The following is a 26,317-nucleotide window of genomic DNA, read 5'->3' on the forward strand; positions in this document are numbered from 1 at the left end:
CCACAGCCAAGCAATACATGTGAACTCCCAGAAATGTGATGAAAAGAGAAGGATAAAATGGAAAAATCTCAAGGAGAAAGCACAATGGAAGAGAAAAATAGTTGTAATAGTTGTAAAAATGTTAGTTGTATATACCCAAAAGACCACTGGTGTGAGAGACCTAAGAGACAGTGATTTTTAGTTCCAGCTTTTCAATCTAATTTTGGGACTTCTGGGGGGGGGGGTAATCTCCCTGTGGTTGGAATTTATTACTCATGATGAGAGGGAGGTGGACTAGAAAGTCTAAGTTTCCTTTTAGAGCTTTGATCCTACCATGCATGGGAGGCTGCAGATACACATCCCCAGGGCTTTACTACTAGTTAGAAATATGGTAGAACTTAATAAAGGAGATATAAATGGGTATCTTCTTAACTTGATAAAATATACCTTGTCCCCAAAGTGACCACTGTACTTCTGGGGGCAGCAGTAGAGGTATTCCCACTCAGGTTAGGAACAAAGAAGGACATTCACATTCATTTGTCATCACTATTACTTAACAGTACTTGATATTAGACAGTACAATTAATAAGAGAAAATTAGAGGTACAGAAATGTAGACAAGGAAATAAAAATATCACCATTTGTTATTGTGGGAAACCTGAGATATTCAACTGAAAAAGTACTATAAACAAGAAAAAGTAATAAAGCAACATGACAGAGAATTACTAGAAAGATATCATTAAATTTCAGAGGAACAAAGACAGCAAACTAGAAGAGGAAATGGAGGAAGACTCCATTTACCATTGCAAAGGTAATGGATGAAATATCTAAGAAAAAGAATTTCAGAAATATTTAAGATTTATAAATACAATTTCAAAGCCACAAAGATGTGTAGAAAAGGAATGACATAAGGATGCCTGGGTAGCTCAGTTGGTAAGGGGCTGCCTTTGGCTCACATCGTGATCCCAGATTCCTGGGATCAAGTCCTGAATTGGGCTCCTTGCTCAGCAGGAACCCTACTTCTCCCTCTGCCTGCCCTACCCTCTGTTTGCGCTCTCTGACAAATAAACTCCAAGAAGACGACGACGACGACGACGACGACGACGACGACGACGACGAAGACGACGACGACGACGAAGACGACGACGACGACGAAGACGACGAAGACGACGAAGACGACGAAGACGACGAAGACGACGAAGACGACGAAGACGACGAAGACGACGAAGACGACGAAGACGACGAAGACGACGAAGACGACGAAGACGACGACGAAAAAAGAAATAGTGTAACAAGTTCTTAGATAGGAAATCTCAAATTCAAAATGATCAGTTCTTCCTAAACAAATTTTAAAAGTTATTGTATGACCCAGCAATTGCACTACTGAGTATTTACCCCAAAGATACAGATATAGTGAAAAGAAGGGCTACATGCACCCCAATGTTCATAGCAGCAATGTCTACAATAGCCAAACTGTAGAAAAAGCTGAGATGCCCTTTAACAGATGAATGGATAAAGATGTGGTCAATATATACAATGAAATATTACTCAGCCATCAGAAAGTATGAATACCCACCATTTGCATCAACATGGATCAAACTAGAGGGGATTATGCTAAGTGAAATAAGTCAAGCAGAAAAAAACAATTACCATATGGTTTCACTTATACGTGTAACATGAGGAATAGCATGGAGGACGACGTTAGGAGAAGGAAGGGGAAAATAAAGTAGGGGAGATCAGAGGGGGAGATGAACCATGAGATACTATAGACTCCGAGAAACAAACTGAGGGTTTCAGAGGGGAGGGGAAGGGGGATGGGTGTACCTAGTGATGGGTATTAACAAGAACATGTATTGCACGGAGCACTGGGTGTTATATGCAAACAATGAATCATGGAACACTACATCAAAAACTAATGATGTACTGTATGGTGACTAACAGCATAACAAAACAAAAACAAAAAGACAAAATAAAGGAGTACTATTGAATAAAGTGGTTTTTAATTGGTCAAGTCCAGAAATTTAGGAAGGGTCAAAGAGAGAAAATTCTAAAATATATTTAAAAAACAAGGGCCATGGGGGGCCTGGGTGGCTCAGTTGTTGGGCATCTGCCTTCAGCTCTGGTCATAATCCCAGGGTCTTGGGATCAAGCCCCACATCAGGCTCCCTGCTCAGCGGGAAACCTGCTTCTCCCTCTCCCACTCGCCCTGCTTGTACTCCCTCTCTCACTGTCTCTGTCAAGTAAATAAATAAAATCTTAAAAAAAAAAAAAAGAAAAAAGCAGTGGGCGCCTGGGTGGCTCAGTCTTTAGGCGTTTGCCTTCTGCTCAGGTCATGAGCCAGGAAGCCTGTTTTTCCCTCTCCCTCTGCCCCTGATTGTGCTTCCTCTCTCACTGTCTCTCTTTCTGTGTCAAATATATAAATAAAATCTTAAAAAAAAGAGTTTTTATCATGAATGGATGTTGACCATGTAGATTTAAAATTTTTTTCATGAATTACATTTAGTTATCATTATTATCTTTTATGTATGTATCAATCTTTTCCTTAACATCTCCATATTTTAAAATAATAGAGGCCTCTCCACTCCAAGTTAATAAAGAGATTCTCTTTTGTGTTCTTCTAGTTTTTTTATGGTTTCATTTTTTAAAATTTAAGTCTTCTTTGAAATTTACATGGTGTACATCATGAGGCATAAATCCAAATTTATTTTACTAAAAAAGTCTCTAGCTTTTAGAATTTTTAGAGTTGTCCATCTTTTCCTCAATGATTTCAGGTACCATGTTTATCCTACACCAAGTTCTGTATGCAGTAGGGCCTATTTCCAGATTTCCTTTCATATTCCATTGATTCATCTATTATTGTGTAAAGACTACACTTTTAATTATTGCAGCTTTATGTTAATTTGTAATAAGTATTAGAAATACATCCCCTCATTTCTTTTTTTTTTTTTTTTTTTGAAAGTACCTTCTACCCCCAGTGTGGGGCTTGAACTCACAACCCCAGGATCAAGAGTTACATGTTCTACTGACTAAGCCAGCCAGGCACCCCCCCTCATTTCTACTCTTTTTTATTTCCTTCAAATTGTTTTTTTGTTTGTTTTTTGGTTTATTGAGTTTATTTATTTATTTGACAGACAGAGACAGCGAGAGAGGGAACACAAGCACAGGGAGTGGGAGAGGGAGAAGAAGGCTTCCCACAGAGCAGGGAGCCTGATGCTGGGCTCAATCTCAGGACCCTGGGATCATGACCTGAGCCAAAGGCAGACACCTAACGACTAAGCCACCCAGGCACCCCCATGATAAAAACTCTTAACCAGTTAGGTATAGAAGGAATATATTTCAACACTATAAAGGCCATACATGACAGGCCCTCAGCTAACATCATAATCAATGGTGAAAAGGATGAAAACTTTTACTGTAAGGTCAGGAACAAGAATGGACTCTCACCACTCCTATTCAACAGAGTACTAGAAGTCTTAGATAGAGCATGGGAGTGGGTGGGGGAGGTGGGGAAGAAGAAAAAGAAAGAAAAGAAAGAAAGAAAGATAGAAAGAAAGAAAGAGAAAGAAAAAAAGTATCAAAATTGGGAAAGAAGAAGTAAAAATGTCTATTTGTAGACAGTATGATTTTTATTTTAGTAAATCCTGAACACTCAACTAAAAAACTGTTAGATCTAATAAATGAATTCAGAAAAGTTGCAGGATATAAAGTTAGCAAACAAAAACCACTACTAGCTTTTCTATATACTAACAACAAAATTTCTGAAAAAGTAATAAATTAACACAACTCATAGTATTTTTAATATTCTATTTCTAGAATATATAATATTTATGAAATATATTATTCATATCATAGATTATATAATTTAAATTATATAATTATATAATTATATAATACAATATATAATATTTATATATTATAATAGTATATTACTATAATATATAATAAAATATAATATATGTGTGTGTCTATTTAGGTCCTTTACCCATATATATATTAATTTATATAAATAAATTAATTTACAATAGCATGGAAAAGAATAAAATACTTAGGAATGAATTTAACTAAGGAGGTGAAAGCTCTCAGTGCTGAAAACTATAAGATACTGATGAAAGGAATCAAAGAAAACATGAATAAATGGAAAGGTATCCCCTCCCCTGTTCATGGGTTGGAAGAATATCATTAAAATATCAATGCTACCAAAAGCAATCTATAGACTTAGTGCAATCTCTATCATGAGTCCAACGGTAATTTTTAAACAAGTTAAAAGAAAAAAAACCTCCTAAAATTTGTATGAAACCACAGAAGACCGTCCCGCAAATAGCCAAAGAAATCCTGAGAAAGAAAAACAAAGCAGGAGGCATCACACTCCTGATTTGCAAACCATATATGTGGAAAGGGGTTAATATCTGAAACATAAAGAAATCATACAACTCAATACCAAAAACACATAATCTAATTAAGAAATGGGTAAAGGACCTAAATAGACATTTCTCCAAATCCAAAGAAGGTAAACAGGTACATGAAATAATGTTCAATATCACTAGTCATTAGGGAAATGCCAATTAAAACCAAAACTCTTACACCTTTTAGAATAGCCATCATGTAAAAGACAAGAGATAATGCAAATGCTGGTGTGGATCTGGAACAAAAGCCATCCTTGTGCATTTTTGGTGGGATTGTAGATTGGTAGAGCCACTATGAAAAGGAGTATGGAGGGTGCTCTAAAAGTTAAAAATATAAGTACCATATGATCCAGTAATTCCATTTTGATGAATATATTCTAAAGGTAACAGGAATACTAACTTGAAAATATATCTGCACACTGTTTCTATCAGTTTAACTTACAATAGCCACGACAGTGGAACAACCCAAGTGACCACTGATGGATGAATGGATAAAGAAGTTGTGCTATATACATACAATGGAACATTATGCAGCCTTAAACACACACACACACACACACACACACACACAGACAGACATCCTGCCATTTGTGACAATATGGATGACCTCGAATACTTAATGTTAAAAGAAATAAGAGAAAGCCCAAACCTATGTGATCTCACCTTAATGTGAAATCTAAAACAAACAAACAAACAAAAAAACCCATATATAAAAAGGTGAGACTGGGGCACCTGGGTGGTTCAGCCATTAAGCATCTGCTTCTGGCTCAGGTCATGATCCCATGGTCCTGGGATCAGAAGCCTGTTTCTTCCTCTCACACTCCCCTTGCTTGTGTTCCCTCTCTTGCTATGTCTCTCTGTCAAATAAATAAGTAAAATCTTAAAGAGAAAGAGAGAAGAGATTAGTGGTTACTAGAAATGGGGCAGGAGGAGGAGGCTGATTGGAGGAAACTGGCCAGAAGTTACAAATTTCCAGTTTTAAGATAAGTAAGTACCAGGGATGTAACATATGGCATGATGACTACAGCTAACACCGCTATGTGATATACAAGAAAGTTGGTAAGAGAGTAAATCCTGCAAGTTCTCAACACAAGGAGAAAATTTTTTTCCTCTTTTTTCTTTTCCTCATTCTTTTCTTTTTTATCGTATCTATATGAGAGGATGGAGCTTAGCTGAACCTTCTTTGGCAGTTATCCCAGTGTGTGTATGCAAGCCATCACACTATATGCCTTAAACTTACATTGTTGTAGATCAATTATTTCTCAGTAAAACTTGGGGGAAAGACTTGAAAAATCTACATGATAAAAAAAAAAATCCATAAGCAAGTCAAAAGAAAAATCCCCAACTGGGAATATGTAATTTTGTATCACCAAATTTCTAGAAGGGTAAGAAAGGATTACTCTGAAAGGCTGCAAATCACTAACCCAGGGATTTCCCAAAGAAGGATACTAACTTTAGTTGATGTGTTAATTTCACCTAAGGTGTCAAGTAAATGTTTCTTCTGTCAAATATAAGTCTGTTTTCCATTTTAGTGGGGGAAACCAATAACCAGAAGGCCACCAGTGCAAAATGAGTAAGACAAGCCTGCACCTGTCTCACAGGACATCAGTGATGAGCAAGGTCACCTTGGGATTACTACATTCTGGGAGGATATTCTATTTAACAAGCCTGATCATTTCCATCCTGTTTGAGGCTGTGTTTTAACTGCCACAGACTGCATCCACCAGTCACTTCTGGAGTGGTATGCATGAGTATACACAGATTAACTCGAATGTTATGAATATGGCAACGCTGATGTTACTTTCACCAAATATGCCATGCTGTTATGGCCTCTGCATTTTTATTAGGCCTATTAGAAATTCACAGCTAATTTTTTTCCCACATACTATTATTTCATCTGAAGTATTTTTATACTCTTGACAGCAACGCATGAAGAGTAAATCTGGTACTACTGAAATATGGTTTATCTCTTGGACAAGAACTAAATTTATTCAATCATTCAAGAGAAGAGTATGATTACCTCCAGATCTCCTGACATATAAATCTTGGTCTCATAGAGGAAAAAAAATAAAATCACAAAATTTTTTTGCAGTCTCTTTCAGTGTTTGACTTTGGATAGAAATAACCCAATAACATCACAGGTTTAATTAAAGAGGTTTGAGGGAAGGCCCAGGGTTACTGTACCTAGAATCTTTTCAGTGAGTTTTATCAAGTTAAGCCTACCTCCTGAGCACCTGAGCACATACTTGAAAAAAGCTCTGTTAGTAGAAGGATTTGTTTTAGGGTCAGTACCACACAAAGCAGCTGGATATTTCAAAACAGTCCAAGAACACACTGTGCCCTAAGAGTGCTATTTCCATGAAAATTTGGATTGTGGTCAATCAGCATATATTATAGTTTCCCACACTATGCCTAAATTAGAAATCAATTCAACTTATAATAACTGAATTAACAAATATTTTTTCATGGCTTGCCACTAACAGGCATTTGCGGAGGGGATAAGAATGCTCCATTTTGGTACTCCTTGCTCCAAGGGTGAAAAGAATACATTCTTTGGACCATGTCAATGGCACTTGCTCTCCAGCAAGCCAAAGAAAAAGAACTAAAGGATTAAAAAGGAACATTTTTATCAAGAATGATTTTTAAAAACACAAAAAACCTCTTAACTTCAACAAGAGCACAGATTCATCCCCTCAGCCTAAACATTTTCTTTCTAGAATTACTAAAATTCAAGTGTTAGATCTAAGTTACATGTCAAAGGTGAAAGGGACATTATTTTGCAGAGTGAGCCACTGAAGCCAGGAAAGCATAATCACGGTCAGCCTGTGAGAAAACAGGAGGCCTAGTCTGGCCCCCACTGGTTTTCTGTCCCAAACATCCTGGTGCTCCTCACACTATCTGCAGGGGAGCTGCTCATCTCAGTTGCATCCTTTGCAATACAAGTCTGAGTCCTGGGAATTTTAACTTGCCATGGGTATGAGGAAGCAGGGGATGCTACAATGGAAAAAGTTCTGACCACCCATAAAAATAGGAAAACTAGAAGCTGGAGAAGGAGAAAGTTACAGATGTCTTCAGGTATGGTACAGGAGCTCTGATTACAGACATTTCCAAGTTAATAGAGAAAGAAACATCTCCAGAGCAGAGAAGAAGAGTGAGTTCTCCAGGCCACAATCGTTTGATGAGTACTTCACAGAAAAGACAATTTTCTTTTTTGATTCTTTGACTCCCAAAAAGGTTTCAGTACACATGCAGATGGATTCCTGAATGAGGTGTGTTTTTTTTTTTTTAATATTTTATTTATTTGACAGACAAAGATCACAAGTACGCAGAGAGGCAGGCAGAGAGAGAGGGGAGGAAGCAGGCTCCCTGTGGAGCAGAGAGCCCGATGTGGGGCTCGATCCTGGAACCCTGGGATCATGACCCGAGCCGAAGGCAGAGGCTTTAACCCACTGAGCCACCCAGGCGCCCCTGAGGTGTGTTTTCTACTCTAAATTAATACACTGTTATCTACTTTATTCATCATTCTCTTCTTAGTTATGAGATTATGACTTCATTCTTCACCTAAAATTTAGGTCACAGTGACACTGCCCAGCCCCACCCCAGCCACCTCTGTAGGCAGTCTCAGCCCCACCCACATGCGTTACAGGAGCCCCAGAGCCCTCTCAACCATCCACTTGGTCATGATGGCAAGAGCACACCTTTAACTTCATTCTGAGAAGAAATTCCCACCTCTACTGGCAGAATGCTTGGCTCCTACACACTGGAGTCACTGTTAGGGTCCGTAATCAAAGGAGCGAGACTGATACAAAGCGAAGGTCAAGCAAAGCTTTATTTCGCGCCAAGCACCGAGAATTAAACTGACCAGTCAGGGCTGTCTCTTGCAAAGAGGTGACCCCTCCCAGCCTCACAAACGAACTTTTATAGAGGTAGTTTAGCCAGGCAATACACAGGTGGCCAATGAGATTGCAATACACAGAGAAAACTACACAGTCATGCTAAGTCTGCCACACACAGAAAAAAAAAACTAGGTAACACACGGGTGGCCAATTGAATTTCAATTTACCCTAGTAGATATATGCCCGCCCAACTGATTGGATGTCTTCACCTGGCCTCACCCGCCCTTGTATCTAGGCTTTGCAAGTAAGTTCCTCTGGGAGGGGCAGGGTCAAGCCAAGTTTACTGCAACAAAATGGCTCCCTCTGGCCAACCAGGCCCTTACAGTCACCCTTCCTTCTAGGGAACACTCTAATTTTTCATTGCTGAATATATGTATTGTTTTTGTTATAAATACTTTATATTAAGGGCTTGTCTTTAGAGTACTTCTCAGAAGAATCCTAAAAATATAGAAATGAATAAATTCAGATGTAAACCTATGACATTTAGAAATATTTACCAGTTTCTTCTTCCCTATTTCACCATGAAAACAGCATATTTGGCCTTTAGATCAGCTGTCACTAAGCCCCTCTATTTAGTTTCTCTGCCATACCACCTTCTTAGGTCACCATGGGTGATAAAGTAAGAATTACATTAAATTTTAGTGCAGCTGAAATAATGAAATAATGTGCCCCTTATAACCTTGGTGGCTTAGACAACCCCCTGGTGCTTCTTAGTCATTATGAGATCACTGTTTCTGACAGGGACATATGGCATAGCCCTCATCCTCCTCTAGTTCCTATCAGATTCTAACAACCCTATTTCAAAAATGAGGAATGGGGGTGGTGGAGGCTTTCCTTCTTAACCTTTCTAGGAAGTACTTATTTACATCATTAGCTTCATTCTAGACTAGAAAAACACATGAGCGGTGCAAGGAGGCTCTGAGTTGATGACTTTATCAGTTCCATTTCTGTTTTTTCAGGGGCCAAGTTTGTTTTAAGCTGGCTAAAAGAACGAGACAAAGCCTATGCTCGCTCTCTTTATAGACAGTGAAATGTTACAGTATAGCATCTTTTCTTTCAGGCAGGATCCCTCTGAGACATTCCTGAAAAAGCAGCACAGTCCATGAACACCAGAAAGGCATGCTGACCTCAGGCAACCTAGCAAAATAGTGGGCAGCAGTGAGACAAAACAAAACCAAAAACAAACAAAAAAACACCTTACTATTAGGAGAGTCCAGTCTCTCTAGACAACTAGCTTTGGCCTACATGATAGATTCTTTCTGAGTAGCTATAATGACACACATCATGTGTAAGTCTAGGCATTATAGGTAGATTTATGGTTTATTTAGGGTAAGAGATTTATGAAGACAGTCAGAAATTAGTTTTTTTGCCCATAAAAAAGGATCTATTCATGTGAGTCCCTAAATAGCAATACCATAAACAAATGAAACAGAGAAAGCAATACCCGCTTCTGCTGAATTTAGCCTTTGTACTTATAAGCAAGCATTCATAGTATCTTAAAAAAATAAAATTTTCTGTGCCGTCACAATATGAAACTATGAAAAATACTCATCTTGAATGTACATGTTTATTATTTCACTGGAAAATAATGTAGCTTATTTGGTAGGTGCTGTAAACTGAACTGTATACTCACCAAAATTTATATGTTGAAGCCCTAACTCCAATGTGATAGTATTTGGAAATGCAGCCTTCGGGAAATAATTAGGTTTAGATGAAGTAGTGTGGGGTTCAACTGCTGAGATTAGTGCCCATATAAGAAAAGAAAAAGACACCAGCTCTCTTTGCCATGTGAGGACACAGTAAGGATGCAGCCATTGGCAAACCAGGAAGATGGTCCTCAGCAGAACCTGACCATGTTGGAACCCAGATCTCAAATTTCTAGCCTCCAGAACGATGACAATATAAATCTCTGTTGTTTAAGCCACCTATTCCATGATATTTTGTTTAGCTGATACAGGTTTAACTTTTTTTTAATTAAAATATCTTTAAGAAGTTAAAGCACATGGGACATGTGTCTAAACTAAGTGATGAGATGCCAATTAATTTAAATTAATGAAAGCACTATTTTCAAACTGATATTTCATGTTGCTATTTTAGGTAACAATGATAGAAATATAATCAATGATATTGATGAGGGAACAGAAGGCTGGCTGAGGACAAAGCAAAAGATGACACCCTCCAACTTTCCCCCATCCCCACTCCTGGGTTCTTCAGGAATCTCCCACCCATCTTAATGTTAATACCTTGCTAGAGGGCAAATTGACCTTGGCAAAGGCGAGGCCTCTTTAGCATATGAAAGTTCTATTGAAACCTCCCTTTTCCTTACTTCCCAAGGTACATAACCTGCCATCCCTCACAACCTGGGGCAGCAGCTCTTTCTGCCCACAGGTCTAGTCCCCATGCTTTAATAAAGCACCATTCTGCACCAAAGAGGTCTCAAGAATTCTTTCTTGGTCATCAGCTCCAGACCTCACCCCACCAAACCTCACCTATATTCTAGAACTTCATCAATACTATCCTTATTTACAAAAGAATAAAGCATAGATAATAAAATTTAAATGCCTTCCTTAGTTTATTTTTTTTGTCTGCCTTCTTCCTTTTCTGTAGAGAACTTTATCTTTCTATATGCATTATCTATTAATCACTCATTCATTCATTCATCCCAACAAGTATTTACTGAGTACCTAGCTCTGCTCTAGGCAGAGTTCCCGTGATATGAGCAAAAAAGTCTTTCTCATAGAGTTTATATTCTAATGGAGCGAGACAGAGAAAAGCAAACAAATATTAAATATAAAATATGTCCTATTAAGTGCTATGAAGAAACAAAACCAGGTAAAGGGTAAGAGTGCAATGTGGAAGAAGAGGAGTCTGAGTAATCATTTCGAAAAAGTAATCAGGGCAAGTCTCTGATACGACCACATTGAGCAGATACTCGAATCATGGAAGAGAATGTGTCTTGAACATACAGGGAGAACAGTGTTCCAGGCTAAGGAAGTGGTACTTTCAAAAGGCCTGAGGCAGGAACATGCTTGGCTTGTTAGAGAAAGAGCAAGGTGGTTAAAACAAGTGACAGAGTGTGGCTGAGGATAGAGTTAAATAGGCTTCCAGGGATCCATTCATGTATGCCCAGAAAGTTAGAGGGATAATGAGAAAGTCCCCAGAGGCCAGGGAAGAAAGAATGAGAAAGAAGCAATATTCAAGAAGATAATGGGTAAGATTTCCCCCAAAGTTGATGAAAAGTCACAGATTAAGTATATTTTTGTTAGCAATTTCTAGTCTAACTCCTTAGTGTTCAAAAATTGGCTTTTATGAATTCAATTTGTTAGAATTTATAGCAGTTTACTTTCACATGGTTGTGAAAAGCTCCCTGAATACAAAGCAAAATAAAAAGAAGTACACGACACATTAGAGTAAAACTGTTGAAAATCAAAGTTAAAGAGAGAATATTAAATGAAAATTCAAAGATAAAAATGAACTTCAAAGGAGCAAATTTTAGACTGACTGCTGACTTCTCTGAAGAATCAAGGAAATGCAGAAGAAAATGGGATCTTCTAAGTACAAAAAGAATAGTGAAGTCAATCCTCAATAATGCAGTGAACAACACATTTTTTCAGCGAAGAAATGGGGAGAATTTTTCCACCAACAGGCTACTTTTTTTTTTTTTAAGCTGAAAACCCAATGTATAGGTTGAACTTATGACCCGAGATCAGTAGTTGCACGGTCTAGGGGCATGTGGTTGGCCCAGTCAGTTGAGCATCTGATTCTTGGTTTGGGCTCAGGTGGTGATCTCAAGGTCATGAAATCAAGTCCCACACTGGGCTCCATACTCAGCCCAGAGTCTGCTTAACTTTCTCTCTCCCTCTCCTTTTGTCCCTACCCCCTTGCTCTTGCTCTCTAAAATAAATCAATAAATCCTTTAAAAAGAAAAAAAGAAAAAAAAAAAAGAGTTGCAGACTTTAGCAAGGGAGCCAGCCAGGCACTTTAAATGCTACTTTAAAGAAAATACTAAATGGCGTATTTAGATGTTACGGTATTAGATACCAAATTGGGAGCTCAAAGGTGCTGGAAGGAATCTAAAAATAATGGAAAGGACAAACATGTGCATAAATGTAAATGAATTTTAACTGAACATAGGAAGAATTATAATAATATATTAGGGGATTTTAGGTACATATAAAATGAAAATATTATAAGCCATATTTGTATCAGACACAGGAGACTAAATCAAAAACCATAACTAGAAATACTTCAAAATTACATAGGGTTTTCAGTAAAAGATAGTAATTCTATCTTTTTATGCACCTAGTAACAGTCCAAAATTATATATCAAACAAATGTTGACACACCAGGGAAATAAAAAAAAAAAATCATAGAGCAATTTTAAGACACCTTTTTCAGGCACATTAGACAAAATAGTGTATACAAATATATAAGATTTGAATAACAAAATTTACGTTTGACCTAATAACCACACATATAACACTGTCCCCTAAAACCCCAGAATACACATTGCTTTCAAATAAACATAGATTATAAAAATCAACCATGTGAAAGTAAACTGCTATAAATTCTAACAAATTGAATTCATAAAAGCCAATTTTTGAACACTAAGGAGTTAGACTAGAAATTGCTAACAAAAATATACTTAGAAAATCTACAATGCTTGTAAATTAAAAAATATACTTCCTAATAACCCATGGGTTCAAGAAGAAAGCACAATGGAAATCAGAAAACTTGAAGTCAATGTTCATGAAAATTTATGAGATGCATTACAAGTATTTTAAGAGGAAAATTTATGTTCCTAAATACATATATTAGAGGAAAAAAGGAAAGCTGAAAGGCACTGAGCTAAACATCCATAATAAAAAGTTATAAAAGAAACAAAGAAAATAAAAAGACACAAATAAAAAAGTAAAAACAGTAACAAGTAAAATTTAAAAAAACAGACACACAGGAGATCAGAAAAAAAAAACTGGTCTTTTGAAATGACAAGATATAAACCAGCCCCACTCCCATTATGATGGAGAATAATGAATAAATACAGAGTTAGCTTAAATAATAATATTAGAAATAACAGAGGGGATATCAGCACAGAGCCTACAGAGATCAAAAAATACTGTGAGCAACCAATAAAGTGTGCATTTGTTAAAAAAAAAAAATCAGCCTTTGTGCTTAATATTATACACACCATTAGGTATCTGTTATATTTCACAAAACTTAAGAAAACACGCATCTTATAAAAACTTACAGCAAACGAAGAAACAAAATGTGAATGGTCTGTGTCTATTTTATTTTGTTCATTTAAATTTTGCGTATTTTTTAAGTTTTTATTTTAATTCCAGTTAACGTACTATGTACTACTAGTTACAGGTGTTCAACATGATTCAGCACTTCCACACATTGCACAGTGTCCATTACAAGTGTAGTCCTTAATCCCCATTGTCTATTACACCCATCCACACATCTCCTTCCCCTCTGATAACCCATCAGTTTGTTCTCTGTAACTAAGAGTTTGTTGGGGCACCTGGGTGGCTCAGTGGGTTAAAGCCTCTGCCTTTGGCTTGGGTCATGATCCCAGGGTCCTGGGATCGAGCCCCACATCGGGCTCTCTGCTCAGCGGGGAGCCTGCTTCCTCCTCTCTCTGACTGCCTCTCTGCCTACCTTGGATCTCTGTCTGTCAAATAAATGAATAAAATCTTAAAAAAAAAAAAAAGTTTGTTGACTGATTTGTCTTTTTCTCTTTACCTGTTTGTTTCTTATATTCCACATGAGTGAAATCATATGGTATTTGTCTTTCTGTCACTGACTTATTTCACTTAGCATAATACTCTCTAGCTCCATCCATGTCATTATGAACTGTGTCTATTTTAAAAATGAATCAGTATTTTAAAACTTTTCCACAAAGAAAACTCTAGGTCCAGTTGGTTTACCTTGTTGGTTCAAACCAAATATTTAAGAAAAATAACATCTCTTTTATACAAGTTCTTCCAGTGAATAGAGGAGAGTAGAAAACACCTTTTGGCTCATTTTAGGCGGTCAGCATAACCTTAATACCGAAGTACAACAAAGGTGTTAGTATAAAGAAAAATTATAGTCCAATTATAGTTATAAACATAGGATTTTGCATCTAAGCAGGATATTAAATGAATATGGAAATATATAAGACAGCCAGCCAATATACAATTAATTGTTTGGGTTTATTTCAGAAATGGAAGGTTAGTTTGACATTCAAAAATACAGTCAATAATGCAGCTCATCTATAGTGACAGCATATGGTCATCTATGATGATAACAGGTCAGTGACTGGGAGTCTCTGTGAAGAGGCATCTCCAGGGAAGGGACTAAAGATGGATTATGAGGGGCATGAGGATACCTTTGGAGGGAAGTGATAAATATGTTCATTATTTGATTTCAGTGATAGTGTCATAGATATATACATATATGAAAAATGATCCCACTATAGAATACAAATATGTGAAGTTTATTTTATACCAGGATACTTCATTAAAGTAGTTTTAAAAAATGATAAAGAGGGTACCTGGGTGGCTCAGTTGGTTAAGTGTCTGCCTTTGGTTCAGGTCATGATCCCAGGGTCCTGGGATCGAGCCCCACATCAGGCTCCCTGCTCAGTGGAGAACCTGCTTCTCCCTCTCCCTCTGCTGCTCCCCCTGGTTGTTCCTTCCCTTTCTCCTTCTCCCTATCTGCCAAATAAACAAAATCTTAAAAAAAAAAGGGGGGGGGATAAAGAAGTTGTGGTGTATTTATACAATGGAATATTACTCAGACATAAAAAAGGGATGAAATCTTGCCATTTGTAGTGATATGAATGGAGCTAAAGTGTACTATGCTAAGTGAAGTCAGCCAGTCAGAGAAAGAAAAATACTATGTCATTTCATTCATATGGGAATTTAAGAAATGAAACAGATGAATGTGATGGGGAGAAAGAGAGAAAAAAAACCTAAAACAGAATCCTAAGTAGACAGAACAAATGGGGCACTGCTGGAGGGGAGGTGGACAGGGTTGTGGGTTAAATCAGTGATGGGTATTAAGGAGGGCACTAGTGATGAGTACTGGACGTTGTTAAAATTTTTTAAAATAAAATAAAATCAGTTGGCCAATTAAAAAAAAAATCTATCAGTAATGTATCGCATTAAGAGAATAAAGAATCCACACGATCATCTCAACAGAAATGAAGAAACATTTGATAAAAGTCAACTTCCAGGGGCGCCTGGGTGGCTCAGTGGGTTAAAGCCTCTGCCTTCGGCTCAGGTCATGATCTCGGGGTCCTGGGATTGAGCCCTGCATTGAGCTCTCTGCTCAGCGGGGAGCCTGCTTCCCCCCCCCCCTCTCTATGCCTGCCTCTCTGCCTACTTGTGATCTGTCTGTCAAATAAATAAATAAAATCTTAAAAAAAAATTTTTTTTAAAGTCAACTTCCATTCATGATTTTATTTTATTTTATTTTTTTAAAGATTTTATTTATTTATTTGACAGAGAGAAATCACAAGCAGGCAGAGAGGCAGGCAGAGAGAGAGGAGGAAGCAGGCTCCCTGCTGAGCAGAAAGCCCGATGCGGGGCTCGAACCCAGGACCCCGGGATCATGACCTGAGCCGAAGGCAGCGGCTCAACCCACTGAGCCACCCAGGCGCCCCCCATTCATGATTTTAAAAAACAATTCTTAAACAGTGAAAGTAATTTCCTTAAACTGATAAATAATATCTTAAAAAAAAAAAAAAAAACTCCCATAGCAAAACATCATACTTCTAATTAAAGCGTCAAAAGCTTTCCATGTGAGACTGGGAATAAGACAAAGATGTCTACCCACTATCACTTCACCTCTTGCTCCATTATGTGCCTCTCTGATTTGATTGACACTGACCGCAGCCTCAGGTATAGGTTTGAGCTAAGCAGCTAAACAGATTCCTTGTGTCCAGGGATAAATCCAAGGAAGGACAGGAATAAGTTAGTCAACACACTCCAACCCCCTACTCTCAGTGAATGTGTCAAAGGTAGCACAAGATCTAAATTGGTCCAGTCAAAGGAAGACAAAGAGTTTCTGTCTGGGAAAAGAGAACCTCTCCTTCTAAAGCAGAGTACAGTATGTCCTGTCAGGAACTGCTGCAACAATTTCTACTACGGTAAGGGGAGCCATGGATGAAGATGGAATGAAAAGAATCACAGGGAATATAGCCCAGTCACGAATTATTCTGTGTGTGTGTGTGTGTGTGTGTGTGTGTGTGTGTGTGTGTGTGTGAAAAATTCCCTTTATTTTTTGAGCCAGAATGGTTCTGCTTTTCGGTTATTTGCCTCTCAACGCCTCCTGATACAGTCTGGCGACATAAAGTGCCATAATTAGTTCAAATCAATAGAAAGACTAAGGTAGGCAAAAGGCAAAGGAATATATGCTCTAAAAGAAAATACACACAGTTCAAAGTTGTGGTACACAGTCAGAAACTAAAACTTTCCTTCAAAGAATGGCTGTTCTGATTAAATGATATAATATACAGAAATCACCTGGCACAGGGCAAGAAGCACACTAGGCCATCACCATTAACTTCAGACAGCTAATGATGCAGCAGGTTGTACAGAGTGCCCAGGGAGGCAGGGAAGCCTTTTATGTCAACAGTATTTTCTTACAATGTGTTAATTTGACTCAACAGTCTTAAAGTTCAGATGCCAATGAGTGGTAGCAGTTTTTACTGGAAACCTACATTTGCAACTTTATACACATCTGTTGTTTTTTTTTTTTTTTTAAGATTTTTATTTATTTATTTGACAGAGATCACAAGTAGGCAGAGAGGCAGGCAGAGAGAGGGGGCAGCAGGCTCCCTGCTGAGCAGAAAGCCAGATATGGGGCTCAATCCCAGGACCCTGGGATCATGACCTGAGCCGAAGGCAGACGCTTAACCCACTGAGCCACCCAGGCAACCCCCACACATCTGTTTTTTCACAAAGACCCTGCAAGATAGGTACTATTCCTAAAGGACCCATCAAGAAATAAATTGAGAGAAGTGAACTGACTCAGTAGCTGGGTAAATAAATGGTGACACCTGCTTTCACCACAGGTCCCAACTCAAGCCCAGGCTCATGCTCCTTCTCAGGCTGGCTCCCTAATGGGGAATGAGACTCTAAGACGCACGTGAAGCCTAACAACTTACAGTACAGATATCAAGAAAGTCACTCTAATTCCTCGATGTATCCTGTATTTTAAAATTTCTTCTTTTGGACATCTCAGACTTGGTCCATAGTAACAAAGCTATTTACTGAACAGATCATGACAAATGCATAGATCAAGGGAAAGATTTTTGAATAGAAACCACCCCGTATTATGGGAGTCATCTAGAGAAGAGCTTCCTAACACAAATGAAGCTAACCTGGGTTCTTGAAAACATTTTTGGGAGATCTTTAACAGCCCTTACAACTAGATCTACGAAATCATGACCTTTAAAAAGAATGGATCATTGTACAGTCTTCAGAGCTGTTCTAAAATAAAATATGGAGGCAGCAGATAAACACTACATGAAAGAAAAAATAAAATTGCTTGTTTCTTCCACAGAATAGAGGATGGGAATAGGAAATGTAAACCATTTAAATGACTCTCCTAAGTACTGGTATCTTGAATGTTTACTCAGTCTTTTAAGGATACAAACCCTATCTTCTCTCCAAAAGTTATTATAAGTCAGAATAAACAAGTGATATGAATGATTAAACAATTTCATATCTACTTGTTCTAATAATCTCCCAAGTGTCTTAGCAAACTCCACAATCAATATATTACATAATATACTATGTTTGTTTTTAAAAAAATAGTAAGAACAGAACTTAGATTGGGCCCTAAGATATATGTAAAAGAATGTTATTTAGGTTTGTGATTATGCTATCCAAGTTCATTGCCATATTCCACAGTCTTGGCATCTCCTGGCACAGCCACATGATCTCTCACCATCTCCCTGAGATACAGGGGCTGCCATGGGGAAGTAATGATGTTAGTGAAAGGAGTAGATTCTACCCTCTCCCTGGAGCTCTAACCCACTCTGGTTAGGTTGTCATGGCTCACCTAGCTGGTGTCCTTGCTTCTCTTTCCCTCTGAGCTGAATCTATGAAATTAACCTGACCTATACAGTTACACATCCAGCTCTGGGGCCAACTCCAGCTCTCAGCAGGTTAGATACAGTAAGAAATCCTTTCTCAAGATCTTCCTGCCTGTGCCCCGAATTATTGTTCCTCTGACTTTGCTCTGATTTTATCCCAGTGCCCTGTGACTGGGTTCCCTGCCTCGTATTCCAGTTTCCTGTGGCTGGGTATCTTACTGTGACCTCCTCAATCTCCTTAATGGGTCCTTAATACTTCATGGGAGACTCCCACAATACAAAGTACCTGTTAGACTGGACCTTTGGTTTTATTTTTTTGTTTTTAAGAATTATCTTGGTATTTGGGCTGGTTCCTAAGTAATTTAGAAGTTGGCCTCCGTTAGAGCCACATTCCACCAGATCCACACCATCCCCTTATCTGTTAACAAATTTGATGGATTAGGAATCTACTTTTCACATTCATGGGAGGTAGTATGACAGACTGGTTATCAATCAGACTGGCTGGCAATCAGATTCCCAAGCCCAGGTGTGAAAGCTAGCCCAGCTATGTATGACCTTGAGTAACAAGATTCTTATTCTCTGTATACCTTGATTTCTCCATTTCTTTTTTTTTTTAAGATTGTATTTATTTCTTTATTTGACAGAGATCACAAGTAGGTAGAGAGAGAGGAGGAAGCAGGCTCCCTGCCGAGCAGAGAGCCCAATGTGGGGCTTGACCCTGGGATCATGACCTGAGCCGAAGGCAGAGGCTTTAACCCACTGAGCCACCCAGGTGCCCCATGATCTCTCCATTTTTTTTTTTTTTTAAGATTTTATTTATTTGACAGAGAGAGATCACAAGTGGGCAGAGAGGCAAGCAGAGAGAGAGAGAGAGGAGGAAGCAGTCTCCCTACAGAACAGAGAGCCCGATGTGGGACTCGATCCCAGGACCCTGAGATCATGACCTGGGCTGAAGGAAGAGGCTTAACCCACTGAGCCACCCAGGTGCCCCGATTTCTCTATTTCTTAAACAGAGATAAAAACAGCACCTGCCTCACATGTGAATTCTCTGTCAATGTGGCTGATAAATAATGAGCACTCCATAAAAATTAGCTGTTGTCGTTATTATGGTTCCTGTCTTCCCATCTATGGAATTATAGGCTGTATTACTATCTTTAGGTCTTGCCTGATGCTGGAGATCTGCCTGACCCCATGTCTATTCATTTGTGACCTGCCTCCCTACTTGTATGTAAATTTCTCCTTAATTTACAGTAAATGTAATCATTTTTCCAAAAGAAAGTAATAAGGGATGGAAACCCATTGTTTGCATCTATCTTCTTTTCCTTCCAAAGAGAAAGGAGCTATTGTTTACCCAGTTGAACCTGTTCACACTTCTCTGTATCTAGGAGATGCTACTTTTAGAGCCACTGTCATCATGGCTTATCTTAAGGAGCAACTGGGGTTTAGTTTCTGAGCAGCTGATGTGTAAGTTTTGCAAATGTTTTAGCCAAAATGGTAGTAGCTTTGGGTACTGACCTGTTCCATTCCTACAAGGCCTTAATGCTAGAATCTTTAAGCTGTGACCTAAAAGATAGAATCTGAAAACAGACATGTAGGAACCTTTGCATCTGATTTTGTTGTTCCAAATACTTGTGGAATTTTTATAAAACAGGAATATAAATATTTATTAACTGTGAATAATAAAGGTTAACTAATATAGCATTCATTTACATGACTACTGTTATTTTATGCAATGTTGATACCACTGTCCATAAACATAACAAAACCCTGGGTTGAGAAAGTCTTAAAATACCACTACTTCTGATATTTTAAGGCTTTATCATGAAGAGTGGTACATGCATGACACCTTCAGATACAGGCAAGCCAGAATTAGTGTACCGATTTTATAAACTAAATAAAAGAAACAAAATAAAAAGTGATTTACTCAACTCTTACAAGGAAGAGTTAAATAAGAAACCCAGTCCCTGTCCATTGAATACCTGGCTAAATTGCCTTTGGAAAAAGAAAAACTCGTTACTCATTCTTCATAAAAAAGATACTCTAAATATGTACAGCTATTAAGGCTCGATTTGAAACTGAGGACGTCCTACCACTGACTATCCAATTTGGAGCCCTGAAGCAGTCAACCACCAAATTCAACTCGCTTTCAATATTTATGCCTGAAGGCTTACGGACAGATCTTCAGATTATACGTACCTTCACTAAAATATATTCTTACCCAATTTCATAGACTTGGACAGCTTTCCATTACTCTAGCCAAATGTATTGATAAAAAATCCTAAATCTTGTTTAGGAAAATGTCATCCCGTTTCTTTGAGCATCAAGATCAGTGCTATGAAGAGTCCAGCTGTTCTGAGACTCTAATCCGGAAATGTGTTTTTACACTGTGCTGGCTGCTAGGTGTGGATTCATGGTAAGGGAGTGGTGAGGAAGGAGCCGCTGCCAAATCCCACGCTGGGGCAAGAACATCAGTCAAAGAAGACACTGGATTCCCTTCCTAGGGCTGAACTCTGTCACCCCTGCCAGCATTTACTTCTCCTGGCTGTGGTTTCACTTAGGAATTGATTACTTCAACGCATCTTGTGACCCACGGCCTGTGAATTCCCCTGTTAACTTTTCGGGAGTAGATCACAGAGGAATGTTCTCCGGTATTTGAAATGAACATTTCTTTCTTACCAGAAATGGCTCAACTCTTCCTGACATCAACATTATTATTGAAAGTTCTATACTGTAAATTCTTTGTCCTTCCGGACCCTGCCCTTTCTTATTGCCTACAGCCAGTAACAAAGATAGACTGTCCAAGCAAACGGGCCTCACAAATGCACATAAAAATTCCAGATGCTCAACATCTTTAAAACATGGATCCAGACTTAGCCAAGAGAATCCATTTGTAGTCACTTGGGTATTGAAACATTTTTTGTTTTGAATTTTGAACGTGGGCTTAGCTACCATCTCCCTAAGCATTCAGTACATTGTGTGACTTTTTGATAACAGTGAGTATTGGGGCCACACTAGTGCCACTGTGGGATTTATACCATAAATACAAACAATTAAGACCACCATGTTTACACAAGACTTCATCTTCTCACAAACTTTCCCTTATTTTCTCTAAATATTTATGTTAAAGTAGGCACCAAAGTAGCAATTCTACTGGAGTAGAACAGTACTTAGATACAGTACAGAATTTAATACCAGATACCTACCCAGATTACGCCACCCCTAGATTTTTTGTAGTTTTTAAATCCTAGGTTAGCTTCCTTACTTTACTTGGCATCTTCTAGAATGTCTCCCCTTCTTACTGTTGTACTACCATGAAAGTGAACTGCTTATTTTATTATTTGTCTAAGAAAGAATTAAGTTGGGAAGAAATCATTAAGGCACTTTGGAGTAAAAAATGATTACAATTAATTGGGAGTAATCTTTTCATTGGGTCCTCATTAATATGAATAATATGTTATCCACTTATTTCCTTTAAAAACCGTCAGAGATAAAGCTCACTAGCAATTTAACTTTTGAATACAAAAGATGAGGTTAAAAAGGACGGCTGAAGATTTACTGTCCAACCAGAACACTAGCAATAGAGTAGAACCTCAAAGTGACAGTGTTCTTGAAATCTGAAAAGAGCATAAAAAAAAACATGAAACATGACAAAACTATAAAGAAGACCCTGCAACTCCTCATTTAACAAAAAAAAAAAAAAAAAAGGTATACTCAGGGACCATGCTAATCCCTGTATCATTCCAGTTTTAGTGTATGTGCTACCGAAGCAAGCATAAATCAAAACCACAGTGAGATACCACCTGACACCTGTCAGAATGGTTAAACTCAAGAACACAGTAAATGATACATGTTAGTGAGGCTGTGGAGAAAAGGGAACCCTCATGCACCATTGGTGGGAAGGCAGACTGATACAGCTGCTGTGGAAAACAGTATGGAGTTTCCTCAAAAATTTAAAAAGAGAATTACCGTATGGTTCACTAATTCCACTATTGGGTATCTATCTACCCAAAGAAAATGAAGACATTACTTTGAAAAGATATATGCACCCCTATGTTTACTGCAGTATTATTTACAATAGCCAAGATATGGAAGCAACCTAAAGGTCCATCAACAGACTCATGGATAAGACAGTAAGATACTGAATAAAGAAAATATTTGAGGGATGCCTGGGTGGCTCAGGCAGTTAAGTGGCTGCCTTTGACCTGGGTCATGATCCTTGCTCAGCGAGGAGCCAGCTTCTCCCTCTGCCTGCTGCTCCCCCTTGATTGTGCTCTCTTTGACAAATAAATATAATCTTCAAAAAAAAAAATGTCTGAGATAGTGGATACTCAAATTTTTTTTAAAATGTTAAAGGAAAAGATATGATCATGGGATTTTGTTTGTAACCACCCTTTTTAAACACCCTAATTCTTTTCTTTTTTATGTTAAACTGTTAAAAATATGGTGCATTGTTTCTTATTTTTTTGTTTAGGTACAATTTACACACAATGTTACATTAGTTTCAGGTGTACAACAAATGGTTCCACAAGTCTACACCATATGCTATGCTTTCACCACAACTGTAGCTTAAATTACCCTATTTAATGATGGAAAAAGACATGCCACACCCAGTCACAATAACCAGCTCTTTTCTGCTCCAATCACACTCCGCCCAGCTTTCTTCCAGCTCACCTCTGAGTAAGGATGTACAGCTCTGTTGTCCATAGCTGGATTGGAAACTGCTGGAGGGCAAGATGTGTATCTTGTTATTGTATGTATCTCTAGCAACCTCCATGTGCCCAGTCCTTTGTAAACACTCAATATTACGGAAATGATTAGAGTTGGCATTCACTGGGGTCAGTGAAATAGTCCTGTCATTGCTGTGCCACCCACTGGTGGTACCCTTCCTGCCATCTTTCTTTCTTTTAAAGGTTTTATTTATTGGGGCGCCTGGGTGGCTCAGTGGGCTAAGCCGCTGCCTTCGGCTCAGGTCAGGATGTCAGGGTCCTGGGATCCAGCCCCATGTGGGGCTCTCTGCTCAGCAGGGAGCCTGCTTCCTGCTCACTCTCTCTACCTGCCTCTCTGCCTACTTGTGATCTCTGTCAAATAAATAAATAAAATCTTTTAAAAAAAAATAAAGATTTTATTTATTTACTTGAGAGAAAGAGAGATAGGGAGAGAGAGCACAAGCAGGGGAAGCGGCAGGCAGAGGGAGAGGGAGAAGCAGACTCCCCTGCTGAGCAGGGAGCCCAGTGTGGGACTCGATTTCAGGACCCTGGGATCATGACCTGAGCCAAAGGCAGACACTTGACCAATTGAGCCACCCAGGTGCCCTCCCTGCCATCTTTCAACCATTTAGGATTTGAAGACAATCCATTTTCAAATACACTGAGGGAATGAATTTAAGAACAACCTTCCTTCTTATCCATCTTGCCACTTTTGTGCTCCACAAATATAATCACCCATGTTTAGTTACCTTACAACACAAAGGACTTTCATATTTACTTTTTTTGTCTGATCCTTACAACCTTTAGAGGTAGGCAAAGCAAATACTATCCCTATTTAACACATAAGGAAAAGGAGGTTTAAGGAAGGTTAAAGAATCTGGTCAAGGTCACACAGGGGTAAAATGTTATTTTTCAGTCTTAGTATTAAGACCTCTTTAACAGTAAGAGCACCTTAACACCAATGTTCCAGTGTGGAATCGTGAGACATCCCACTTTCAAATGTATCTCACTTCTGAGATCTACCCCATCTTTCACTCATTCCCTTTTGCTATTGCTTACATGTTTGAAACATGCCCCAATGCAACGCTTTCACAAAAAATAATGTTTGTTAAGTAAAAAACAGTACCACTATAATAATGAAATATTAAAAAAAAACAAATGAATTCTTCAAAAAATCCTTAGGGCCAGTATCTTTGGTAAGGTTTTATTTAAAGGAACTAATGTCTGTCAAATTACTAGGAAAATTGCTTCCTAAATTAAAAATGAATCAATGAATATTATATTTGAAATGAGTGAGAATCAAAGTGTTTTTAGTCGACTGGTTTTTAGATTTCTCCATTAGGAATAATTCTGACAGGAATTAAAATTTTAGTGGCCAATCATACAAGACAAGACAGTAGTCTGGGCTTATCCAGAAGCAGAAAGCAGTTCTTCAACCATATCTAATACAGTGTTGTAGAAGCAAATGCTTCAGTCTCTTTAAATTTATACCAGTAGCTAAATTCTAGACTCATACACAAACTAAGCTCTCAAACTCCTAAAATTCACTCTGAATAGCTAATAGGAAAAGAGGTCTGGGAAAAAAAAAAAAAGACAGAAAAAGCTTATATTCAGATTTATTCTGTAATTTTTGTAAGTCACATTTTTGGAAAGAGGTAGGAAGAAAAATTCTAAATATAGGCATTTTCTTAGTTATGTAAAGTATTTTATTTCTAACCTAAGAAGAGTAGCTCTTTCTTTTATTAGATGTTTTCAGTTCCCACCATTTAAGGTTAGTTGAACAAAACAGTTGATGTTGAAAATTCAGTGAAATTCAAATAAAAATCCAGCTAAATGGGGGCTGTGACAGTGATGGGACTAATTCCAACTTTTGCTGTTTTCCCAGGAGGATCTATTTTTGCCTTTAATGAGATAGAGACAGGGAAGGCACACAGTGGTACTCCCATCTGGGGAGAGAGATGATTCCCAGAGCTGTCAGGTGCCTGGAGTATCAAGGCTTCAAAGGGAACAGAAAGATACTCTGCAGAACAGAAGGAGAATTTGGAGAGGGCATTCCAATTAGGGACAAGGCTGAGAGAGGAAGAATGGTGGAAGGCCTTGGGTGTTTCATGGGATCCTTAGTTCATAAATTTAAATATTTATAAATGTTCATAAATTGCTTGGTGAGGGTCATGTGCTGCAGGAACTGAGAAGGACAGAGCTCTACACCCAGACGTGGCAGATCAAAGTGGCCTCCAGACACACAGGAGAGGGACCATAAGAGCATGAAACCTGGGAATTAGAAATTGTGGAGAGAGCTTCAGACTTTCAAAGGCCGTAACATAACTGGCGTCTAAGCTAATTACTGATTTCTGAATGCTGACATAATTCCACGTGATACCTGGTTTAAACAGCAAATGATGGTTAGAGAGAGACAGCACACCAACAAGCATATGGTAAATCCATTCAAAAAGTCTATCTTCTCTCCTGCTTCCACCCTTCCAAACATGAGCAATACAGTGACAGCAGTAGTTTGATCTTTGAAGTCCATCCACAAGTCAAATCCCAGCTCTGCCCTTCCCTAGCTGTGAAACTTGAACAGGTCACTTTAATTGCCCTGAGCCTCAATATCAACAAAAATGAATGCAAGACATACTTTGCAGTATGGCATATAATTAGTGGCTCAATAAATATCTGTTTACTGAATGACAGGTTTGCTATGAGAATAAGAGGTGATATTAATGCCAAGCACATGTGTGGCCAGGCCCTGAACAAATGTTAGCCATGGCTCCTATGTCATTCCATTTTGTGATTAAAGTACAGTCATGTTGAAAGAAAGAGAGGGAGAGAGAGTGGGAGGAGAATGAAGGGGAAGGGAGGGGAGGGAAGGGGAGGGCTTCAAAAACTAATTAATCAAGTTTCATTTCAAGCATTTTACTCAAAATTTGAAATGGCCACTTGCCAAGAGATAATCTCAAATAGTATTATGTAATATTACTTTTCAACTAATAAAGCAGAGAGCTGGGACACCTGGGTGGCTCAGCTGGTTAAGTGTCTGCCTTTGACCCAGGTCATGATCCTCTGCATTGGGCTCCTTACTCAGCAGGGAGTCTGCTTCTCCCTCCGTCTGCAGCTCTCCCTGCTTGTGCTCTCTCTCTCACAAATTAAAAAAAAAAAAAAAAAGTCTTAAAAAAATAAAATAAAGCAGGGAGCTGATAGTTTAGGCATGTATAATTATGCTTTTTCTCAATGAAAATATAAAGAC

General features: G+C 38.3%; 1 protein-coding gene across 6 annotated transcripts in view; it reads right to left on the reverse strand.

Annotated features, from left to right (window-relative positions):
* The window catches only part of ACYP2 (acylphosphatase 2), a 192,533-nt gene that overhangs the window by 65,469 nt on the left and 100,747 nt on the right, over positions 1-26,317 (reverse strand). The gene's annotated exons all lie outside the window — the stretch shown is intronic.

This window comes from Lutra lutra, chromosome 9, assembly GCF_902655055.1.
Source record: "Lutra lutra chromosome 9, mLutLut1.2, whole genome shotgun sequence".
NCBI lineage: Eukaryota > Metazoa > Chordata > Mammalia > Carnivora > Mustelidae > Lutra > Lutra lutra.